At 37.2% G+C, this 21,278-nt stretch overlaps 1 protein-coding gene and 1 pseudogene across 5 annotated transcripts in view; one reads left to right on the top strand and one right to left on the bottom strand.

The window, feature by feature from the left end:
* Positions 1 to 21,278, bottom strand: part of GRM8 (glutamate metabotropic receptor 8) — a 674,240-nt gene that overhangs the window by 639,140 nt on the left and 13,822 nt on the right. The window lies entirely within an intron of this gene.
* LOC118610826 lies at positions 14,094 to 14,212 on the top strand (annotated as a pseudogene).

Genomic DNA, 21,278 nt, shown 5'->3' with positions numbered 1-21,278 from the left:
AGCACAGATGAAAATACAAAAATATCTGCCGTTTCCCCTGACCACAGCACAAGCTACAATAATGAGCCTAAAAAGACTGCAATATTTTGACTGGTTACTATTGCAAAATATTACTAGTAATGCAATCAATCTACAGAAAGGGCTCTTATTAGATAGATGGAATTAAAAGCAAGAAAAAAGTTTACAGAATTCAAGGAGCTGAACATATTTACCCAAATTTCTAACTAGACCAGACTCCCATTGCAACCACTCAGACAAGAAGCAAGGACTCTTTGTTCCTTCCAGAATCTGCTTTCTAGACTAAGTCCCTGATACGGACTTCCTTGCTGTCCCTTAGGTCACCAAGCCATGCAGCCTTTCTGTCCCTGGCCCTAGGTCTGTTGAGGTCTAACTCTAATTCCAAGCCCCTGAAGGAAGGAAGCCTCCCTGAACTTCAGGCCCAATAACCTTGCAGTTGCCTCCTTTGCTCTTCCTGAAGGTCCCCATACTCCAAAGGCTAAGGCATCGGGTGATACCAAATTCAATGTCCTCAAGTAAACTCACCTGAGTTAAGCAGGCCCTAAGAGTCCATCTGTGTCAATCCTATTTTTGCATGCAAGGCAGAGAGTTGAATGACTTACTCAAGGTCACATACCAAATTAGGGAGAAGCCAGGACTTCTGTTACCAAAGCCTATCATTTTCACATGGTGCAACGGATAACGCCTGAGGCTACAGAGGCTGTTGAGCCCTGCCTGTGTTCCCAAGGATCCCTGGGAATCTGACAGTGCTGCTGTTAATCTCACACCTCTATCCTCCTCCAGAGACTTGCCCTTTGGGGATAGAGTCGCATTGCCCAAAGGGGCCTGGATATTATCCCTAATTTAGGGTTGGGCTGTCCCTAGCTAAGGACTGACTGATGCAAGGATACAAAATCCTCGTTTCCTTGCCTCAGGAGAGAACAGGCTCTGATGCAGTGGATGCTAAAGAGCATCGCACAGGATCAGGTTGACACTAGACTTCACCTGAAACCACATTCTTTCTCCTGAGAACTTTCTTTAATAAATCACTTGTATAAGAATACCCTGCCTGGGGAACCGGACCTCATGCTGTGCTTCTCCATGAGTGTTCCTAGTGGGCACAATGGCTCAGTTCCCACAATGGTCAAAGGCCTCTGTGGACTGTCTCTATCCAGAGCCCATCGACATTAAACCCGGTGACTCGGATAACCAGAAACAAACCCCTTGCCCCTTCTGGCTTAGAAGTCCCCTCTTCCTCCAGGGAAAAGCACCAAGTCTCTCCTCTCTGCCCTCACAGCTCTCACCTGACTTGCAGTTGGGAGCTGAAAGACATATTCTGAAGTCAGTGAACAATCAAGCTAAGGTTATCAGCAGCAGAACATTGCCTAAAATACTATCAATGACTCATTCTTCCAGTTCTCGTTAGGGAGCAGAGAAACCACCCCCAAGGTCCCTAAATTTGCTTCTTGCAGTATGAAATCTCTTAAACAGAGAATAGGGTCTGTCTCATCACAGCATTAATATTAACAACAGGCCACCCGATGCTTGACTGTGCTCTGCTTCCCTAGAGGCATCACTGTGCTTGTTCCATGATCTGACTTACGTTGTCTACATGCAGTATTCGGGATAGGAAAACATCATTTCTGGATGATGTTTTTATTTAACTATGACTTCTTACATAAGCCAGCACCCTCACTAAGTTTGTTTCTTTCCTGACAAAGGTCAGATTATTGACAACCTATCAGGAGAATTTATAATCTTCTTTATAACAACAATAGCTATTCTTTTACAGCACTAAATATGTGCTAGGCACCAGAACTATGCCCCCTCTGACCCTTACAACAGATAGGAATGTTGAGGCTCAGGGAGGTTAGATAACATACCAATATTATGTAACAATTTCATGATAGAAAAGAATTTGAACCCAGGTTCATCTAACTACAAAACATGTGATCGGGCCACTTTGCCACACTCTCATTGCCAATGCTCCAGTGCTTCAAGCTGGTTCTACCCTGCAGCAATTCCTGGTCCAAGCTAAGATTCCTACAGAATTACTGACTGTTCTTTTTGGTTTTTTTTAATGGTGACATTGGTTAACGAAATCCAGTAAGTTTTAGCTGTACACTTTAACAGTAAGGCATATGTATATTTACGCTGTGTATTCACCTCCCATAGTTAGATTTCTGTCAGCACATTTCCGTCTACCTCCCCCCTCTCCCCTTCCCCCTGCCCTTTGATAACCACTATATACAATGGAATATGACTCAGCCATAAGAAGAGATGAAATACTGCCATTTGTGACAACATGGACGGACCTCGAGATAATCATGTTAAGCGAGGTAAGCCAGACAGAAAAAGTTTAAAACCACATGCTATGACTTATATATGGGATATAAACCTAAAAGCATCAAATGAACAGGACAAACAAACAGACTCAAGGACATGAATGTTCTTGAAACCACACCATGTACTCTGACCTTGAGAAAGGGAAGCAATCTAAAACTTGTCTAGTGTAGACAAAGATAAGAATTAAAAGGGCCTTTGAAGGAAGATGGGATAAATATATTGTTCCCTATTCCACCCATATGGATAGCTAAAAACCACTTACATTATATATCTAAAACGAACACAAGAAGACTAAAAGATAGAGAGAAGTCGAGAAGGTAAAAGACCTCAGAACCCAAGGAATGACACAGTGGCCAGTTCCTAGATTTTCTTTTCTCATCATATATTCCAGACTAGAAACTGAAGAAGTTAACAACATGGAAATGCCAATAGGCAGACAAAAAAATAAAACCTTCTCTTTCTAGCCAAAATGAAACAAAAAAGGGGCAGCCTAGCCCCTTTTAGATAGAAAAGAAAACTTTCAGATAATGACCATTCTACTCCAAACACAGTAAAAAAAAAAAAAAAAAAAAAAAAAAAACCTGCAGTCCCACTCCCATCCTAACAGCAAAGGCTCAGTAATAAGGCTTCCCGATACACCCACCAGGATGGGTGGGGAGTCAGAACTTTCATCTCTGTCAGCTACAATTCTCTGCTGAGGTAGTAATGGAGGAGCCTAGTGGAGAGTCAGGACCTCACCATCACCGCTTAGCAGCACCAGTCCTCAGTGGAGGTCCATAGGAGCAGTATCAAGTCACCCATCCTTCTCACAGCCAGAGTGATATCTGCTTCAGTGATGAAGAACATTCTTGAAACAAATAAGACACTAAAAGGTTTGACAAGTAGGAATTCTCAGCAAAGGAATAGAAGATGTAAAAAAGAACCAAGTACCACTAAAATATACCATAATCGAATATTTTTAAAAAGCAAAAACTCAGTGGACAGGTTCAATAGCAGAATAGAGAAGATAGAGGAAAGAATTAATTTGAGAATAGAAAAATAGAAAATGCCCAATCAAAACAATAGAAAATGGACAGAAAAAAAAGATGAACAGAACTTCAGACCTACAAAATTATAACGAAATATTTTTAAAATTTAGGTCATCTTACTCCCAGATGGAGAGGGAGTAGAGGGTGGAGCTGAAAGAGTATTTAAAGAAATAATGGCTGAAAACTTCCTAAACTTGGCAAAAGACAACCTTAGTGAACTCAAATCCACATCAAGACACATCATAGTCACACTTGTGAAAACTAAAGACAAAGACAAAATCTTGAAGTGGCCAGAGAGAGATGATGCATTAACCATAGGGGAAAAACAAATTGAATTATAGAGTATTTCTCATAAGAAATCAAGGAGGCCAAAAGGAAGTGGTGCAATATTTTTCAAGTGCTGAAAGAACAGAACTGTCAACCTAGGATTTTATGTCCAGAGAAAATATTTTTCAGGAATAACATTCTCAGATGAAGGAAAACTAAGAGAACCTATTGCTAACAGACCTACCCTAAAAGAATGGCTAAAGGAAACTCTACAAACAGAAAGAAAAAAGGTAAAAGGAGGAATCTTGGAACATCAAGAAAGAAGAACAGAGAAAAAATAAAAGTAAATACAATAGACTCTACTTCTCTTTAGTTTTCTAAATATGGTTTGTGATTAAAGCAAAAATCTGTGGTTCTCAAGATATGCAGAGGAAATATTTAAAACAACCATAAAAAGGGGACAGTAAAAGGAGCTAAGTTCTACACCGATAAAATGTCAACATCAGTAAACTGTGATAAATTATGTATAGATAAATGTAATACCTACAGCAAACACTAAAAAAGCTAAAGAGATATACTCTAAAACACAATAGATAAATCAAAATGGAATTCTATAAAACATTCAAGCAACCCACAGAAAGCAGGAAAAAAGCAAAGGAGAAACTAAAAAGAATGGGGTTAGGGGTCAGCGGTGAAGGCATCTTCACCACTTATGCCAAGGTCACCCCAGAGCTAACTGGACACTTTTCACAAGGAGCACAGTCTATCTAGTGTTCAGATATGTATTTGGGGTGGGGACAGGGAGGAACCCTCCAGCAATTCCACAGAACTGCAGTGGGTTGGTGAGCCTTTGTACTGGCAGTCATGGAAGTCTCTACTCAAAACTAGCAGGCTGACCTGCCAACACATCCAAAGGGGCTCTTTGCCAAGGCTTGGGTCTCAGCTAACCTTCAGCACAGAGGAGCCTCCCTCCAGGGGGAGGATAGTACATTTATGTTCCAATTATAAAAGATAAAAGCTCTATTCTTTGTGCAATCTATTCTGCCAGGAAAATAGAACTAAGATGGCTTTGATCAAGATATGATGAATGGTAGAGGATTGATTCATCACACAAAGGAGAAGCGGCAAGTGTGATCATTTGGAGCTATGTCTCAGATACTTAAAGAAATAAGATGGGTTCAAAATCAGTCAGCTTTGGCAAACTATCCTACCAGATATAAAGACCTATTTTAACAGGCATCTTCAGTCTTAGATTAAGAAGAAAATGAATACTGAGAAAATGAATAGAGTAGTTCTACCCCACCCCTTTAATTCTTTTAGAGGCAGAAGTCCTGAGTCCTTCCAAGAATGTGGGGAGTCCTCAATCTTACAGTGAACTATTTCATAGAACCTGCTGGCCCTGTATTTCTGCCCCCCCCCCAACCTGTCTCTTAGAAGAATGCTTCTGAAAACTTTCCATTACAGTTGTCTAAATTTTTAGCTTTAAAAAAAAGCAAAAATGTGTGTAGGGAGGGTATTTATACATTACATGTTATTCATTATTCCAAATGTAATTTTAATCAGTTCAACATAAAAGCATCTTAATATCCTCAAAATGGCACTGGTAATTTTAAACATTAAAATTCACATTAGGAAAAAAAAGGAATTTGATTCATTCTCTCCTTCCAAATAAGCAAAATCAACTAGGCATGCACCTCTGATCTTCCTCCTCCCTCTCCCATCTTCTTTCCTTCCTTCTGCCTTTTCTCTTCCCTCACTCTATCTCCCTTATGAGATAACAAAGAACGGGAGCAGAGTCAGGGTTGACCCAAAAAATATGATTACTCTTTCTCATTCTACATACTCAGAAACCTAAAGCTTTTGGTAAAAGTAATTCTATTTCCCTGAAAATCTCTACTTTTTATGTCTGCCCTCTCTTGAGTCAAATCTAACAGATTTTCCTATTATGTACCCCAGATTCCTAAAAAAAAGTATATTTGCAGACAATACCAAGTAAGTTCCCTTGAGTTTTTGGAAATAATCTTCCTTTCATCAAAAGGCAAACAGCTCAAGGAAAGCTCTTCTCTGCCTACATCGTCTTCTGCCTTCTCAAGAGAAGACTTGGCACTTGTAAAAATTTAGGAAAGTTGCTGAAAATTCCTAAACAGGGTTCCAAGGGTTCTTATATACTGTTGAATGTAAAATTAATGCCTCAAGTTAATTCAGCTCTTTCTGCCTTGAGTTGATTAGTGAACACTAAATTTCATGCTACTGCTCCTAAGCCATTTGTCTGCATTGCTTACTTCCAAATTTCTGCTGATCTCAGTGGAAAAAAAACAAAAACAAAAACAAAAAAACAGCTCGCATCAACTCATGATTATGGTTCTGAAGTGTCTCCATCAAGTTTGCTCTCCTCTTACAGGTAGGATGTTTATTGTGTTGGTCCATAATGCCCCAGTTTTCCACTGGCACACAAAGCTAGTGGTTTCTAAAGCAGTCCTCGAATCCATTACCATGGAAACAAAAGGTATAAAAAACTATTTTTACCTAATAGGAAAACCTAGAGGAATGCTAAAAAGATCAGAAGTGTTTTCAAAGTAAGGATATAACAAAATACATGCTAGCTTAGGTTAAAGAAGCCTTGGGGTGGAAAACAACAGGATAACAAAGGAAGAATGGGCAAAAAACAAACAAAAGAATGGCCCTGATTGACATGGTGCTGAGTGGAATACAATTCTGTATCTGGTCTTCAGTCCGGGTCATTAAAAGTTCCTTCATGTCCGATATAGGCCCTCCTCAAATTGTGTTAGTCTCATTGCCTGCAGTGTAGCAGACCCTTTAACAGCTTCCATTGCTTGGCTCTTCTTCTTCAAGATCATAGCTTCGGTGGAATGGGACTTGCCTGACTGGCAAGCAATAACATCACTAATTTTCCACATTTGTAGTCCTTAATCATTTTTAATTTCATTTCTAGATCTATCACTCAACATAGCCTCTTACTGGCAACATTAGCAGTGGATTTTGTATGCTCAGGAGCCATGATAAACAAAACAAGGTCAAATCAAGCATAAGAAAAAAAGGATACAATCAAGAAATGCAGTAAACATGAGATGTGTGAGGCTGTTGCCAGCATAACACGGTGTACTGTTTTATAGCAAACTTTTTTGTAAGTAGAAAGAATATACCCTGAAATAATGAGAAAAAGTATAGTAAATACATAAACCAGTAACATAGTTATTTATTATCATTGTCAAGTATTATGTACTATGCATAATCATTCGTGCTATGCTTTTACATGACTGAAAGTGCAGTAGTTTACACCAGCATCATCACAAGCACAAAAGTGATATGTTGCACTACAACATTACAATGACTGCGTCATCACCAGGTGATAGAAATTTTTCAGCCCCATTTTAATCTTATGGGACCACCATTTTATATGTGGTCCATCGTTGACCCATACTTCATTATATGGCACATGACTATACACGAAACCTTCCATCCAAAAACAGTAGATACACTTTTTTCCAGGTGCATATAGAACATTTTCCAGGACATATCACATGTGAGGCCACAAAAACAAGCCTCAACAAATTTAAGATTGATATCATATCAGGCACCTTTTCCGACCAAAACGGTATAAAACTAGAAATTAAGTACAAGAAGAAAACTGGAAAAAACACAAACACACGTAGGCTAAACAACATACTACTAAACAACTAATGAGTCAACAGAGAAATCAAACAGGAAATAAAAAATACCTTGAGACAAATGAAAATGAAAACACAATGTTCCAGAATCTATGGGACACAGCAAAAGCAGGTGTAAGAGGGAACTTTATAGTGATACAGGCAGGCCTACCTCAAGAAACAAGAAAAATCTCAAGTAAACAATCTAACCTTACACCTAAAGGAACCAGAAAAATAAGAACAAACAAAGCCCCAAATTAACCTAAGTGGAAACAGTAAAGATCAGAGCAGAAATAAATGAAATAATTAAAGAAAACAATGGAAAAGATTAATAAAATTAAGAGTTAGTTCTTTGGAAAGATAAGCAAAATTGACAAACCTTCAGCCAGACTTATCAAAAAAAGGAGGAAGAACTCAAGCAACTAAAATAAGAAATGAGAGAAAAGTTATAACCAACACCACAGAAATACAAAGGATCATAAGCAATTACTACAACTATATGCCAATTGGACAACCTAGGAGAAATGGATAAATTCCTAGAAACATACAATCTTCTAACATTGAATCAGGAAGAAATAGAAAATCAGAACAGATTAATAACTAGTAATGAAATTGAATCGGTAATCAAAAAACTCCCAACGAACTACAGTACCAGATGGCTTCACAGGTAAATTCTACCAAACATTTAAAGAGTTAATACCTATCCTTCTCAAACTATTCCAAAAAACTGAAGAGGAAAGAAAACTTCAAAGCTCACTCTACAAGACCAATATTACCCTGATACAAAACCAAACACACTACAAAAATAAAAAATATAAATATAAACAAACAAACAAATAAACAGAACTACTGGCCAATATCCCTGATGAATGCAGATGCAAAACTCCTCAAAAAAAATTAGCAAACCAAATTAAACAATACATTACAAGAATGACACTACGATCAGTGGCATTTATTCCAGGAGTGAAAGGATGGGTTAATATCTGCAAATCAATCAACGTGATATACCACATTAACAAATCCAAGAATAAAAATTATATGATTATCTCGAGAGATGCAGAAAAAGCATTTGACAAAATTTAACATCTAATTATAAAAAAAACTCTCAACAAAGTAGGTTAGAGGAAACATATTTCAACATAATAAAGGCTATATATAACAAATCTACAGCTAACTTCATTCTCAAATGTAAAAAGCTAAGAGCTTTTCCTCTAAGATTGGGAACAAAACAAGGATTCCCACCCTCACCACTTTTATTCAACATAGCTAGTATTGGAAGTCCTAGTCACAACAATCAGGCAAGAAGAAGAAATAAAACGCATTCAAAGTGGAAAAGAAAAAAGTAAAATTCTCACTATTTGCAGATGACATGATACTGTACACAGGAAACTCTTAAAGACTTCGCCAAATAAACTATTAGAAATAAATGAATTTATTCAAGTCATAGGATTTAAGAGTTATATAAAGGAATTTGTTGCATTTCCATACACCAATAACAAACTATCAGAAAGAGAAATTAAGAAAATATTTCCACTTACAATTGCTGCAAAAAAGAATAAAACACCTAGGTATAAATTTAACGAAGGAAGCAAAAGACCTTTACTCTGAAAACTATAAGAGACATTGATGAAAAAAACTGAAGAATACACAAATAAATGGAAAGATATACCATTCTCACAGATTGGAAGAATATTGTTAAAATGTCCATACTACCGAAGCAATCTATAGATTCAATGCAATCCCTATCAAAATCCTAATGGAATTTTTCACAGAACTAGAACAAATAATTCTAAAATTTATATAGTGCCACAGAAGACCCTGGATAACCAAAGCTATCTTGAGAAAGAAAAACAAGTAGGAATGTATCATGTCTCCTGGTTTCACACTACAAAGCTATAGTAATCAAAGCTATGGTACTGGCACAAAAAGATACATAGATCAAAGGAACAGAATAGAAAGCCCAGAAATAAACCCACACATATATTAATTGGCAATTAATTGGCAACAAAGGAGGCAAGAATATACAATGGAGAAAGACAGTGTTTTCAATAAATGGTGTTGAGACAGATGAACATCTACATGCAAGAAAATAAAATGACCACTTTCTTTCACCATATACAAAAATAAACTCAAAATGGATTAAAGACTTAAACATATGACCCAAAATCATAAAATTCCTAGAAGAAAACATAGGCAGTCAATCCTTTGAACTCAGCCTTAGCAACATTTTTTGAATCTATCTCCTCAGGCAAAGACAACAAAAGAAAAAATAAACAAATGGGACTATCACCAACTGAAAAGCTTTTGCACAGCAAAGGAAATGAAACCATCAACAATATGAAAAGGCAACCTACTAAATGGGAAAAGGTATTTACAAAATGATATATCCAACAAGAAGTTAATATCCAAAATCCATAAAGAACTCATATGACTCAATATCAAAAAAAAAAAAAGGAACAATCCAATTAAAAAATGGCCAGAGGACCTGAACAAACATTTCTTCGAAGAATAGAGATGGCCAAGAGACACATGAAAAGATGCTCATCATCACTAATTATCAGGGAAATGCAAATCAAAACTATAATGAGATATTTCCTCACACCTGTCAGATTGGCTATAACCAAAAAGACATCAAATAACAAGTGTTGGCAAGGATATGGAGAAAAGAAAACCTTAGAGCACTACTGGTGGGATTGAAAACTAGTTCAGTCGCTATGCAAAACATATGAAGATAGCTCAAAAAATTAAAAATAGAACTAACACGCAATCCAGGAATTCCACTTCTGAGTATTTATTCAAAGAAATAGAAAACATTAATTCAAAAAGATATATGCACCCCTATGTTCATTACAACACTATTTATAATAGCCGAGATATGAAAGCAACCTAAGTGTCCACTGATGAAAGGATAAAGAATATGTGGGTTATATATACTGTGTGTGTGTGTGTGGTATATATAATAGAATATTACTCAGCCATAAAAAAGGATGAAATCTCACCATTTGCAACAACTTAGATGGACCTAGACGGTATTATGCTAAATGAAATAAGTTAGACAGAGAAAGACAAATACCATATGATTTCACTTACATGTGCAATCTAAATAAATAAATAAATAAAACAAATGAACACTCAAAACAGACATAGAGAACAAACGATGGTTGCCGGGGCGGGGGCAAAATAGGTGAAACAGATTAAGAGCTACAAACTTTCAGTTATAAAATAAGTCACAGGAATATAATGTGTACCATAAACAATAACGTTGATAACAGTGTAATAACTTTGTATGGGGAAAGATAGTTACTAGACTTATGATGATCATTTCAAAAGGTATATAAATGGCGAATCACTAGATTGTACACCTGAAGCTAATATAATATGGCATGTCGACGATACCTCAATTTAAAAATTAAAAAAAGAAAGAAAAATCTTTAATACAAATATGCTCATTTTATCATAACTCCATTTGATCTAGCACTTGAATCCTATGTGTCGACAAAATTCTGTCATGGGTCATATTTATTTTGGGACAGGAGTAGATGTAAACCACATATTTATTTTGATGTTCTCAGTGTTTCATGAAGTCTAAGTAGTTTCACCGCATCCTGCCATCAACTTCAAAGAATAATTTTGGATACATTAGTCCCTCCACGGAAAACTTTCTGATACATAAACTGCTCTGGCCATCTGTAATAATACAAATTCTTCCCACCAAATATCCTCCTCAAAAAACATCTGGAATAATAGAAAGCTCCCATCAGTGCTTCTAAAGGAGTACACGTTTCCCAACATTTCCCAGGGAACCATGTGGCCACTGGAGGGGCAGGGAAGGCACATGGGGTCGTGGACAGCCAGACCTGACTCTTGTATCAAGGATGTGCTGGCCAGTCCATCTGTACTTGCAGCCACTTCCATGCTGACGATATGAGCCTTATAGAGCCGAAGTTCTCTGTTAACTTTCCTGCTCAAAGGAAATCTTTAAGAATGGCAAGGGAAAATGGATTTACTAAGAACAGAGTTAAGCTAACAGTAGGAGTCTATTCGGGTGAAGGAAACTATAACAGAAAGGATTTGAAATCATACTGCATGTAAGGCTATAGAAACAGTGGTTGAAAGCAGGGACTTTTGTAGCTGTCAGATCAAGGTATGAATATGGCCATTGCCTAAGTAAGTATCTAAAAAACCTTAGATAAGCTTCATTTCTTCATCTGAAAACCATGCCTATCTGATGGAATTGTGGTGAGAATCAAATAAGATCAGGCAAGTTAAGTGTTTAGCCCAGCTCCTGGCATATAGGAAGTTCTCAATAAACATTAGCTCTTGCACTGTTACTAGTAGGAGCAGGTAATCCAATAGAACTTTTAGCCTGGAAAACTAAAAACTAGGGAACAACAGGGATCTTCAAACATTTGAAGGACAGTCTCATAAAAAAAAAAAAAAAAGAGAGAGAGAGAGAGAGAGAGATTCATTAGAAGACAAGAGCAGGGCCAATGGGTAGAAGTGACTGGCCACGACATCTGCTCCCCTCTTGAGCACCGGGATTGCTTCCTCTGGTCCAGCTGGCTGTGTGGGCTTCCCCATCCTTTCTGGAATTTAAGCCGTTTTAAAACTGTTTAAGGAGGAGGACGATTTTGGGCCAGAACAGAGAAAAAGATAGCGCCATTATAATATGGAGTGGGCAACTTTGTGAGATTATTAGCATCCCATCATTGACAGTGTTTAAATGGATCAATTCTGGATGCATTCATTTGGTACCTACTATGTGACAAGGACCATGCCAGGTACTCTAGAGACATAAAGACGAGTAAGACATGTCTCTTGCCTTCAAGAGCATTGTACTCTAGATGGGGGTTGGGTGAAGATATATGTTTGACACGGTTAAGAGGAATAAAAAAGGCATTGAATCACTGTGTATCAAGGGTCTTAATAGAGTAGATTCTGCTTTGGATGAAAGGCTATCACCGTAGATCTCAAAAATCCTTTCCATCTCTAAGTTTCCATAATACTAAGTATTGGGGGAACTAGAAAAAACAATTTTTTTTAAAAAGCAACTGTTTATGCCAAGATTCCTAAAATGTTTTTAAAGTGTCCATTAATGTGTATGGTATCTAAAAACAGTGGAACTCTGCTACTGAATTTAATTGAGTTATATAAAACAAAGTACAATGCAAAACTGAATATTTCTCCTCATAAGAATCATTTTCTAAGTGGGCATAGATTATTTAAGGGTAATTCTCATCATGTAAATATGATCAGCATTATTTGTAGGTTTTACATTTATTTTACTTCAAATCCTAAACTTGTCCCACTTTACTAGAATGAAATATTAATGCTATTAGTTTAAACGTCATAAATTTTTTTAAAATAAGATGTTAAAATAATATTTATTCACCAACCTTGGACCACTACAATATTTTCTATCACTGATTTAATATCCAAAATTTTTCGTCACATGCTATGCCTAATACTAATCAATAGAGGCTAAAATTTAACTGGGATTATAATCCAAAAATACAGGTTTTCATTTTAGTTCCTCATAATTCAGAGAAATACTCAAGGGTAAATATAAGTCTGACACATGAAATCCCAATTCTCCCAATACATACTTAAACCCATCTTGCTTCAAATACAGACCCTTGCCCTTACACTACTTCCAAGACAGTGCTAGCTTGGATCAGCATGGAGGTGACAGGTGGGGCATTCAGTTAAGAAGTGGTGCTGGGGTATTTTATTTTCATTAGAGAAGGAAATTGTGGGGAAAATATTCTTCACTTAATCTATTTTATTTTCAGCAAGGTGTCCTGTAAATATTAATTTATACACACGCAAAATTCACTAGGTACTTTAGCTGCATGAAAACAAATGAAATAAAGTAATCCAAACTAAATAATGGGATTTCTCATATCTTCTTTCCTCAGGCAGAGGGGGAAAAACAAATCCAAGGGTTTAAAATTTCTTCCCCAGTGATTTCAAAGACAACAAAACTCATATCGAGTTCCCATTTAAATCGGTGGAGTTATGAGAGTAGAAATTACAAGTTAACGCGCCACAGCATTAAGAAGAAAAACAACTGCTTATGCCATTTTCAATACAGAACCTTTTTCCAAATCACTCAATACACTTTACACTTAGAATATAGTAAATTCTCCAGATTTTATCTTACCAAGATCTATGACCACTTTGTGAAAAAGAGTAAGTGCACAGATGACTACTCTCAGTTTTCCCAAGGGTCAAGAAGACAGAAAAAGGAAACTGTGAGCCATTCAATGATAGTAGCTTTCCTTATTGGAATTAGGAGAATAAAAACGATTCACCGATAATGTGTTTAATTTCTTTCTCTCAGCAATTAATTGTGTATCCATGCTTAATGAGAATAGTATAAACAGTCAAGATATGCATGTGGCAAATAAATTTATTTTATTTTATTTTCACCTACATGTATTTTCAAAATGCAAAGAATTGGGTTGGGGGTAGGGCTTCTCTTGGGTCCTCTAGCTCTTTCTTCTAATCCCACAGCAATTCTCCTCCTTTACCTATCCCTACCCAAGAGGGCACAGCATTCTGCTCTCTGGATGTTCTGTACCCACTGCTTGACTTTTAACTGAGGCCTCAAGTTAGTGCTTTCAACTAGATGCTAAGTAATGTGCAAGCTTAGAATCCTCTATTTCTTTCATAGTTATCCCCTAAAGTGTCAAACACAATGCATATGCCTGTGGGATGCTGAATAAATGCCTGCTGAGGAATTGATGGATTATTACCTATTTCACCTGTTAAGAAGGAGAATAAGGTCTATGGCCATGCCACCCTGAACAAGCCAGATCACATCTGATCTCAGAAGCTAAGCAGGGTCAGGCCTGGTTAGTACTTGGATGGGAGACCACATAGGAAGACCAGGTGCTGTAGGTGTAAAAAATTAAAAATAAGGAATGTAAACTGACAATCTTGCAATCTGTGAGGTCAATCAAGGGTTGCTTCATCTAAAAAAAAAAAAAATGGAGAATAAGTGGATAATATGCTAGCATTTCTTCACCTTATTCTGCTTCCCTTGATGGAAAAAAAAGAGAGAGAGATTTAGCACTTGTTGAGTTTAAAGAACTATACCAAAAACTGTTCAGCATTATCTCACGACACTCTGATAGGATTCTGTATTTCCCTACTGGATCACAGAATTCCACATTGTGAAAATATTTCTCTTTCCCTCTGAAGTCTTTTTACATTTGAGTACAATATCCATTTCTGAGTAAAGTAAACATTTATCAGGGCTTAACTGATATGTGTTTGACTGATTTACTCTCATTATAAACAGGCGGAGCAAGATAGGTCATAGTGTGAGTCAAAATTAAAAATATTTAGTTCCACATTTTTTTTGGTTGTCCAAAAATGAATGTGACTTCTAGAGAAAGTACCTCTGAATTCTTTTAGTGCTTACATTTCCGATATCTGTATCAGAGAGTGATAGATATTAGTGTTACATAGTCTGACCCTGGGAGAAAGAAAAATTATTCCCACAATATGAGGCTAGTATTCTTTGTCCCGAGTGGGCCTGTGTTTCTGCCTATGTTAGATCATTGAACCAAATATAGCAGAGAAATGGAATTCTAACCCAAAAGACAGACTTGAAGGCCGCTATCCAGGCTTGGGATTAGTTAGCTGCTTATCCTCAACAACAACAATCTCTTATACCACCAAACCAGAGGTTCAGGAAAATATTTCAAAGGAGCCAGAATTTATTATTTTGTTTGCCAAAACTGAATCCAAATGGCACTTTTATTTGGATACTGGAACAACATTTAAATTTAGTACAGCTTATCTTTGGGTCATCCAATCTTTCCAGTGGTTTTTGCTCATTATATAAAACTGACTCTTACCATCTAACACATAGACTTGAAAGAAGAGCAGTTCACAACTTCCTTAGTTCAGTTGGCCAGAGCATGGGGTTGGTGAGATCCCAGTCTCATATTTGAGATTCAGGCAAACAAGAAAACTTTGCTCTGTGCCAGAGCCCATTTGGACCTATCAGTTGTGTTATTTCCAGGTCGATGACTATACTCTTATTGGTAACTTCCCATTGTTCGCTAAATAAGGCAAGTTAGTATGAATGGTTGAGAAACTGCAGGAGAGGTATAACTCCAAACGAGCATCCTACTGATGTTGGATATCAATACCTTCCTCCATATTCTCATCATAGGAGACATTTATGGTACTATGTGCCAAGGATCTTGTTTAGGACTCTGTAAACTTTATCCTATTTATATTATTTTAAACCTTATGAAGTAGGTACTGTTATTGTCTACTCTTTACAGATAAGAAAGCTAAGATTTAGAAAGATAAACTAGCTTGATTAAGGTAATATAGCTAATAAGCATTACATCAGAATTTGAATACAATCTGACTACAGAGCCTGACCTATTTGTATAATTCATATGAATCTATTTTGCTCAAAAGAGTATCAGCACCACTGGATAAGTACATTATAATAATCTATAATTTGAATAAGCAGTACCTGATGATAAATATCTATAAGCCACAAATATCTATATAACAAATATGCATAAGTATGATATGCCATTTATTCTATAAACAATATAAATAAAAACATTCTCAGAGCTAATAATTCACTTGGAGAACTCAAATATATAGAATTGTCACAATGTAAGTACTTAGATTTAAAGTGCAAAAAATAGTACAAGCACTAATCAAAGCTAAAGTTCACACACTATACCCACGTGAAAGGAAGCAAGGGTGAGATGCTGGAGCAAGAATATGTCACCATCCTCCCATCCCAAGGAAGCCCAGCGTGGCACTGTGGGGGACACACAAACAGACTTCTTCTACTGGGACTAGCCAGTAGATTTCAGGCTATATTATACCAAGGAACCGGCCTCCTCAAGTGCAGAGGGAACCAGGGAGAGTCTTGGAAGGAGACTAATGGCCAACACTGAGAACACATGCTTGTTAGCTTGCTGGGCCTAATGGAGTAAAGCACCAGAGACTGGCCTCCTTCTGGAAGCAGATAAAGGTGGCTTTGGATAACGATATACCAGCTCCCCTTCCCACCCCACCCCTCTGGTGCTCATTATGTATCTAAAATACATAAAGATTACATGTATATTTTTATGCTATTAAGAGTACTTAGAGATAGGGAAAGTCCCTAATTACAGCTAAAAGAGATGTTTCTCATTTGCCAGAGAGTGTGTTCTATCAATTAAATGGGTAAATAGACCCTTTTTCCCCACTGTGGGGAAAGAAGGGCCTCTTGTGACCCTCTATTGATTAAGACAGCTGTAGAATGTTATTTGCAATTTCATTGCATAATGGAAATCAGGAGGTAGCTGTCATGGTTTCTGAAGACAAATTGCTGGTAGCTGAGACAAATCATAGCCTCTTTCATCTCTTACTGTTCTCAATTCCCAGTTAATGTATATCTTACAGTCTGAGTTTCTTAAATCAGTCTGCCGTACTGTCACAGGTAGTAAAAATGAGTAAAAGTGGTAATCTGAGTGGCCCTACTTTAGAAATTGTGTTCAAGTAGCCATTACACTGACCATTACTCCTGAGCTATGCATTATTTAATAAGAAACACAACTTCCAAAAGGGCACACAATTAAAAATAGATCCATGCAGCAGCTGCTGTGATTATGACCAATACAAACAGAGATCCAACCAGGCATGAGTCAAAAGAGAAAAGGCTGCCCCCAGACAGAACATTGTTCAATCTCATTTTTGTTTTGTGTCCTTTGACTTGCTAAGTCGGCCGGCAAGTGATTCATGTGGAGCAGCGTTTCTCAAAGTGTGGTCTGCAAAACAGCAGCGTCAGCATTACCTGGGAACTTTTAGAAATGCAAAGTCTCAGACCCCAACCCAGACCTACTGACTCAGAAACTCTGAAGGTGGGCTCGACAATCTGTGTTTTAGCAAGCCCTCTGGGTGATTCTGATGCATGCTGAAGTTTGAGAACTACTGGCTGAGAGCCAGGGGGTATTTTTGGAATGTAAGTCTTCCTAGGATTGTCCAACCTTTGTTTGCAAAAAGCTATCTTCAGAAGACCCAGGGAAGAAACCTGCCCCCAAACCAAATAAAACCACTTTAGCCTTCAGTACGAATAAGTAGAAAGAAGAGCACAGGGCTTTCCTTATGCAAATCTATTTATTTCTTCACTTATGTATTCCCTGATTTGCTCTAAAAAGGTTTTCAGACAACTTCTTAAACAAAACGTATACAGCATGCAGTCACAAGCCATTCTCTTAGAGTCCTCACTACTTTCAAAGCAATTGCTTTCATTATTTAAAACACCCAAAAGATAGACATTAGTCACTAAGTAAGCTCTTGAGATGTTTCCAGTATTCACTGTAAGGTTTTAGACCTTTCAAGGCTAGGGAAAAGACTAGTAAGAAAGATTCAATTTCAATTAACCAAGTGAAAAATCTGCTCCACCAAACAGGAGTCACGATGCTCCTTTAGCAGTCTGAGCATATGATCACTACACTGAATCTATGTTACTATATGCTATGAAGAGCCATGGCCTGTGATGTGTGCCTGTGTGGTATGAGCCTGCCTTGTAGCAAGATGTTTTGGGTAAGCCATTAATTCAACCCCTTTGCTGGTCCAAGCAAAGGCTGTATGATACCAAATTTTACTCTAGAGCTAATAGAGCTTGGATGAGCCTCTAGCATTGTTTCAAATTTTTTTCAGATGATAAATGATCTTAAGAAATGAAAGGGAAGTAACTAATCAATAAGGGGTTTATTAAATAAATTAGGTCTATTTATATAATTAAAAATCAAGCAGCTGTTTAAACAAAAATTTAATAGTTCTCAATCCTGAACAAATATCAGCATAACCTAGTGACTATTTAAAACATACCAATGCCAGGGCTCCGCCCCAGTTTTGTTGGATAAGGTTTGGGCGTCCATATTTTTTTAAAAGCCATCCAAGTGAGGCTAACATGCGGCCAGTGTTGAGAATTACTGACATAGATCTATATTAACCAATGTGGAAATTCCTCCTAGATATAATAGTACATGAAAAAGCAAGTCATAAGATACGTATCTATTAATAAAATCCTGTTTGTGTGTGTGTGATTTTATTAATAGATATATGTGTTTTGGTGTGATTTCATTTGATACTACTTATTCATTGCTTAAACTTTTCAAAATGAAAATGCGCTCATGTCTTTTACTTAATTTTTAATTTTAAAAATCTGTTTAGAGAAAATGTGAATTGGTAAAAAAAGAGAGAGGAAACGTGTGAAAATAGAAACTCTAAAAATATAACATGTCTCCTTCTTTCTCTCCCTCTCCCTCCTTCTGTTCCTTTTTCTCAAAGAGCATAAAAGTAAAATACACAAAATTCTATTTCTGTCCTATCTACCTAACATCTATTATTTTCAATATTTGAGATTGGAGTGATGGAACGAGCATGACAAGGACCGATAGATGTGATTCATTCTTCATTCATTCATTCACTCACTTAGCGAACATTTATTGGGTTCCCAAATAGGTCCATACTGAGTGTTGGAAATAAAATAGGAAACAAGATACACATGCCCTCGCAGGTATCATGGACATCATCCTGCCTTCAAGGTGTTTTCTACACTATCAAGAAACTTAATTTGCCAAGAGAAGTGAGAAAAGGCTTCCCAAAGTAAAGGTGGACCTTCATCCTGAAGGTATTAGAGTTTTAAGAAGCCATTAGAGTTTTAAGGGGTGTGACATTATCAAGTCGGCAAGATGATGACAGATGATATACAGATAGTTAGATAGATAATAGATAGATAGATAGATAGATAGATAGATAGATAGATAGATAGATAGATAGATGATAGATAGATAGATATAGAAAATGGCTGTGAGTTTAAGTGCCAATGACCATGGGCAGTACCCATTCCTTCTACTATAATAGAGAATATCCATCATCTCTCATCTGAGATGAGTAGGCTCTTTACAAAGTTAAATTAAAATTTGCTACAGTAGCAAAGAATGGACTGAATCTATCTTTCAATTTTCCATTATCTACTTACCATCAAATAAGATGTAACATCAACTGTTACCTCTTGCTGACTTGACTGGGCTCATTTATCTGTTCATCTAACTATGTGAGCCTGAAAATAGCAGATTACCTTTTTAGATTTTATAGTTAATAAAGCCCATTGTATGCAATAAATAACTCACAAAATGCTTGGCTTTGTGAAAGTGGTTGCTACAATTAGTAGAGTCTCTTAGAAGAAAATTTATCTTCATAAACATACCTAGCTAGGCAAAGACTTCCACAGTACTTCATTTACTTAACATGAGGGTCAATTTTGGCCACTTATAGCCAGGACACTCCCACATGGAAAAATTATCTAGCCTACACCCACAGATGGATTTCTATTTAAACATCTCATTAGATTGCTTTGGGAAGTATATACCACAGACTATCTAACCCCTTTCTCTCAAGAGTAGAAAATTAACTCTCTAGGTAAAGTTAACTGGAAAGACATGAGAAAAATTATATCTGACACTGTCCTTTTATAACCCTAATGCATCTATGTGAACATTAAAAGTGCATTACTTCCAAGCGTCAATGTGTTATTTTTAACTTAAAATGTTCAATCTTTGCTCAAAGTAAGACATCTGATTAGTGTTTTGAAGAACATATTTGCTCTAATTTAAAGGTAAGAGATGAAAAATGTTATAGAAAAGGGAAAAAATCTGAGCTCTTTATAAAATATAAGCAAATTCCTTTAAATTGCTTTATAAAATATTTAAATTATGGGCTTCCAGTCAACATTTCCATTCTTTTTTAATTCTTTTCAAACTACATAATCTCTAATTTCTTCACTGAGCTGGCATTGTTACCTTTACATAGGATGGAGCTGTTAAGGGTTTGCTGTTCTGCAGCTATATCTCACATTATCCTAATTGATGCTACTATTATCTAAAATAAAACCATTAACTTGCTGTAGGGATTAAACAATCGCCTAGGTGACCACTCTGCCCCCATGTTAACCCACACATGAAGAGCGTATGTGTGTTTTAAGACACAACGGTGCTTCTAAAAAGTTTGGATCATTAAAGTCTTATTCTATAATTCTCACACTTGTTTTTATTCCCAACCCACCTAAGAAATATGAGACACTTCAGTCAGTAAAAAAGGTTACTAAAGGAGCAGTTTGGGAGGCAGGCACTCATTTACTGAGTCCTATTATTTAAAAAGCCTCTTAGGTGGTTTTTGATAAGCCAACACACCCCTGGGGCACGAGAAGAGCTTTCAGTGTCCTATGAGCCCAGACCAGAGGGCAGCTTCTGCCCCCAGGTGGTGTCTGGCTCCAGGCCCCTGTCCAACTCTCCTCTGTAGTTAAAGGGGCTGATTTTTTTCTTTTGCCTGTGAGCTTTGATGGGAAGGGAAACAAAGACAGGACAGCACCCCTCCTTGCTAGAGATGAGCAGGGCCAGCTGTACTCCTGCGCAGGGCGGGCAGCCCCCAATGCCAGTGCAGTCTCTGGGTGGCTAAATGAACCTCCCATAGATGCCTAAATCTCCTTTACAATGACGAATCATTTCATTCCACAATTAGGATCCCGTGGAAAATAGAATCCTCCTCCGACTTAAAACACAGACATACTATATGCAGATGACCGATAACGTAACTCCTTTCCCGAAGCAAGGATTCAATCAGGAGAACAGAGAGGGATACAAGGACAGGCAAGGCTGCCACAGGAGGGACAAGACTAAAGGGCGAGGAAGATGTGGAGTCCTGGAAGACTTGGTCTCTTTCACAACTTAGCCCAGGCTGATACTACATGGCATTACCAGGATTATCCGGGGAAAAAAGAGAGAATGAGAAATTTTAAAGTTACTTCTAATTTTAGCCCAAATATTTTCTATATGCTGTTAAACAGGTCCCAGCTATATTCTAAAACCCCCACTAATGTTTACCGTTGAGCAGGACAGTGAGTAAGTTCATTATTAATCAAGACCATGCTTACATT

The sequence above is a fragment of the Rousettus aegyptiacus genome, unplaced genomic scaffold (genome assembly GCF_014176215.1).
Source record: "Rousettus aegyptiacus isolate mRouAeg1 unplaced genomic scaffold, mRouAeg1.p scaffold_m13_p_13, whole genome shotgun sequence".
NCBI lineage: Eukaryota > Metazoa > Chordata > Mammalia > Chiroptera > Pteropodidae > Rousettus > Rousettus aegyptiacus.
The sequence above is the reverse complement of the archived record's forward strand: the minus strand, read 5'-3'. Positions and strand labels throughout refer to the sequence as shown.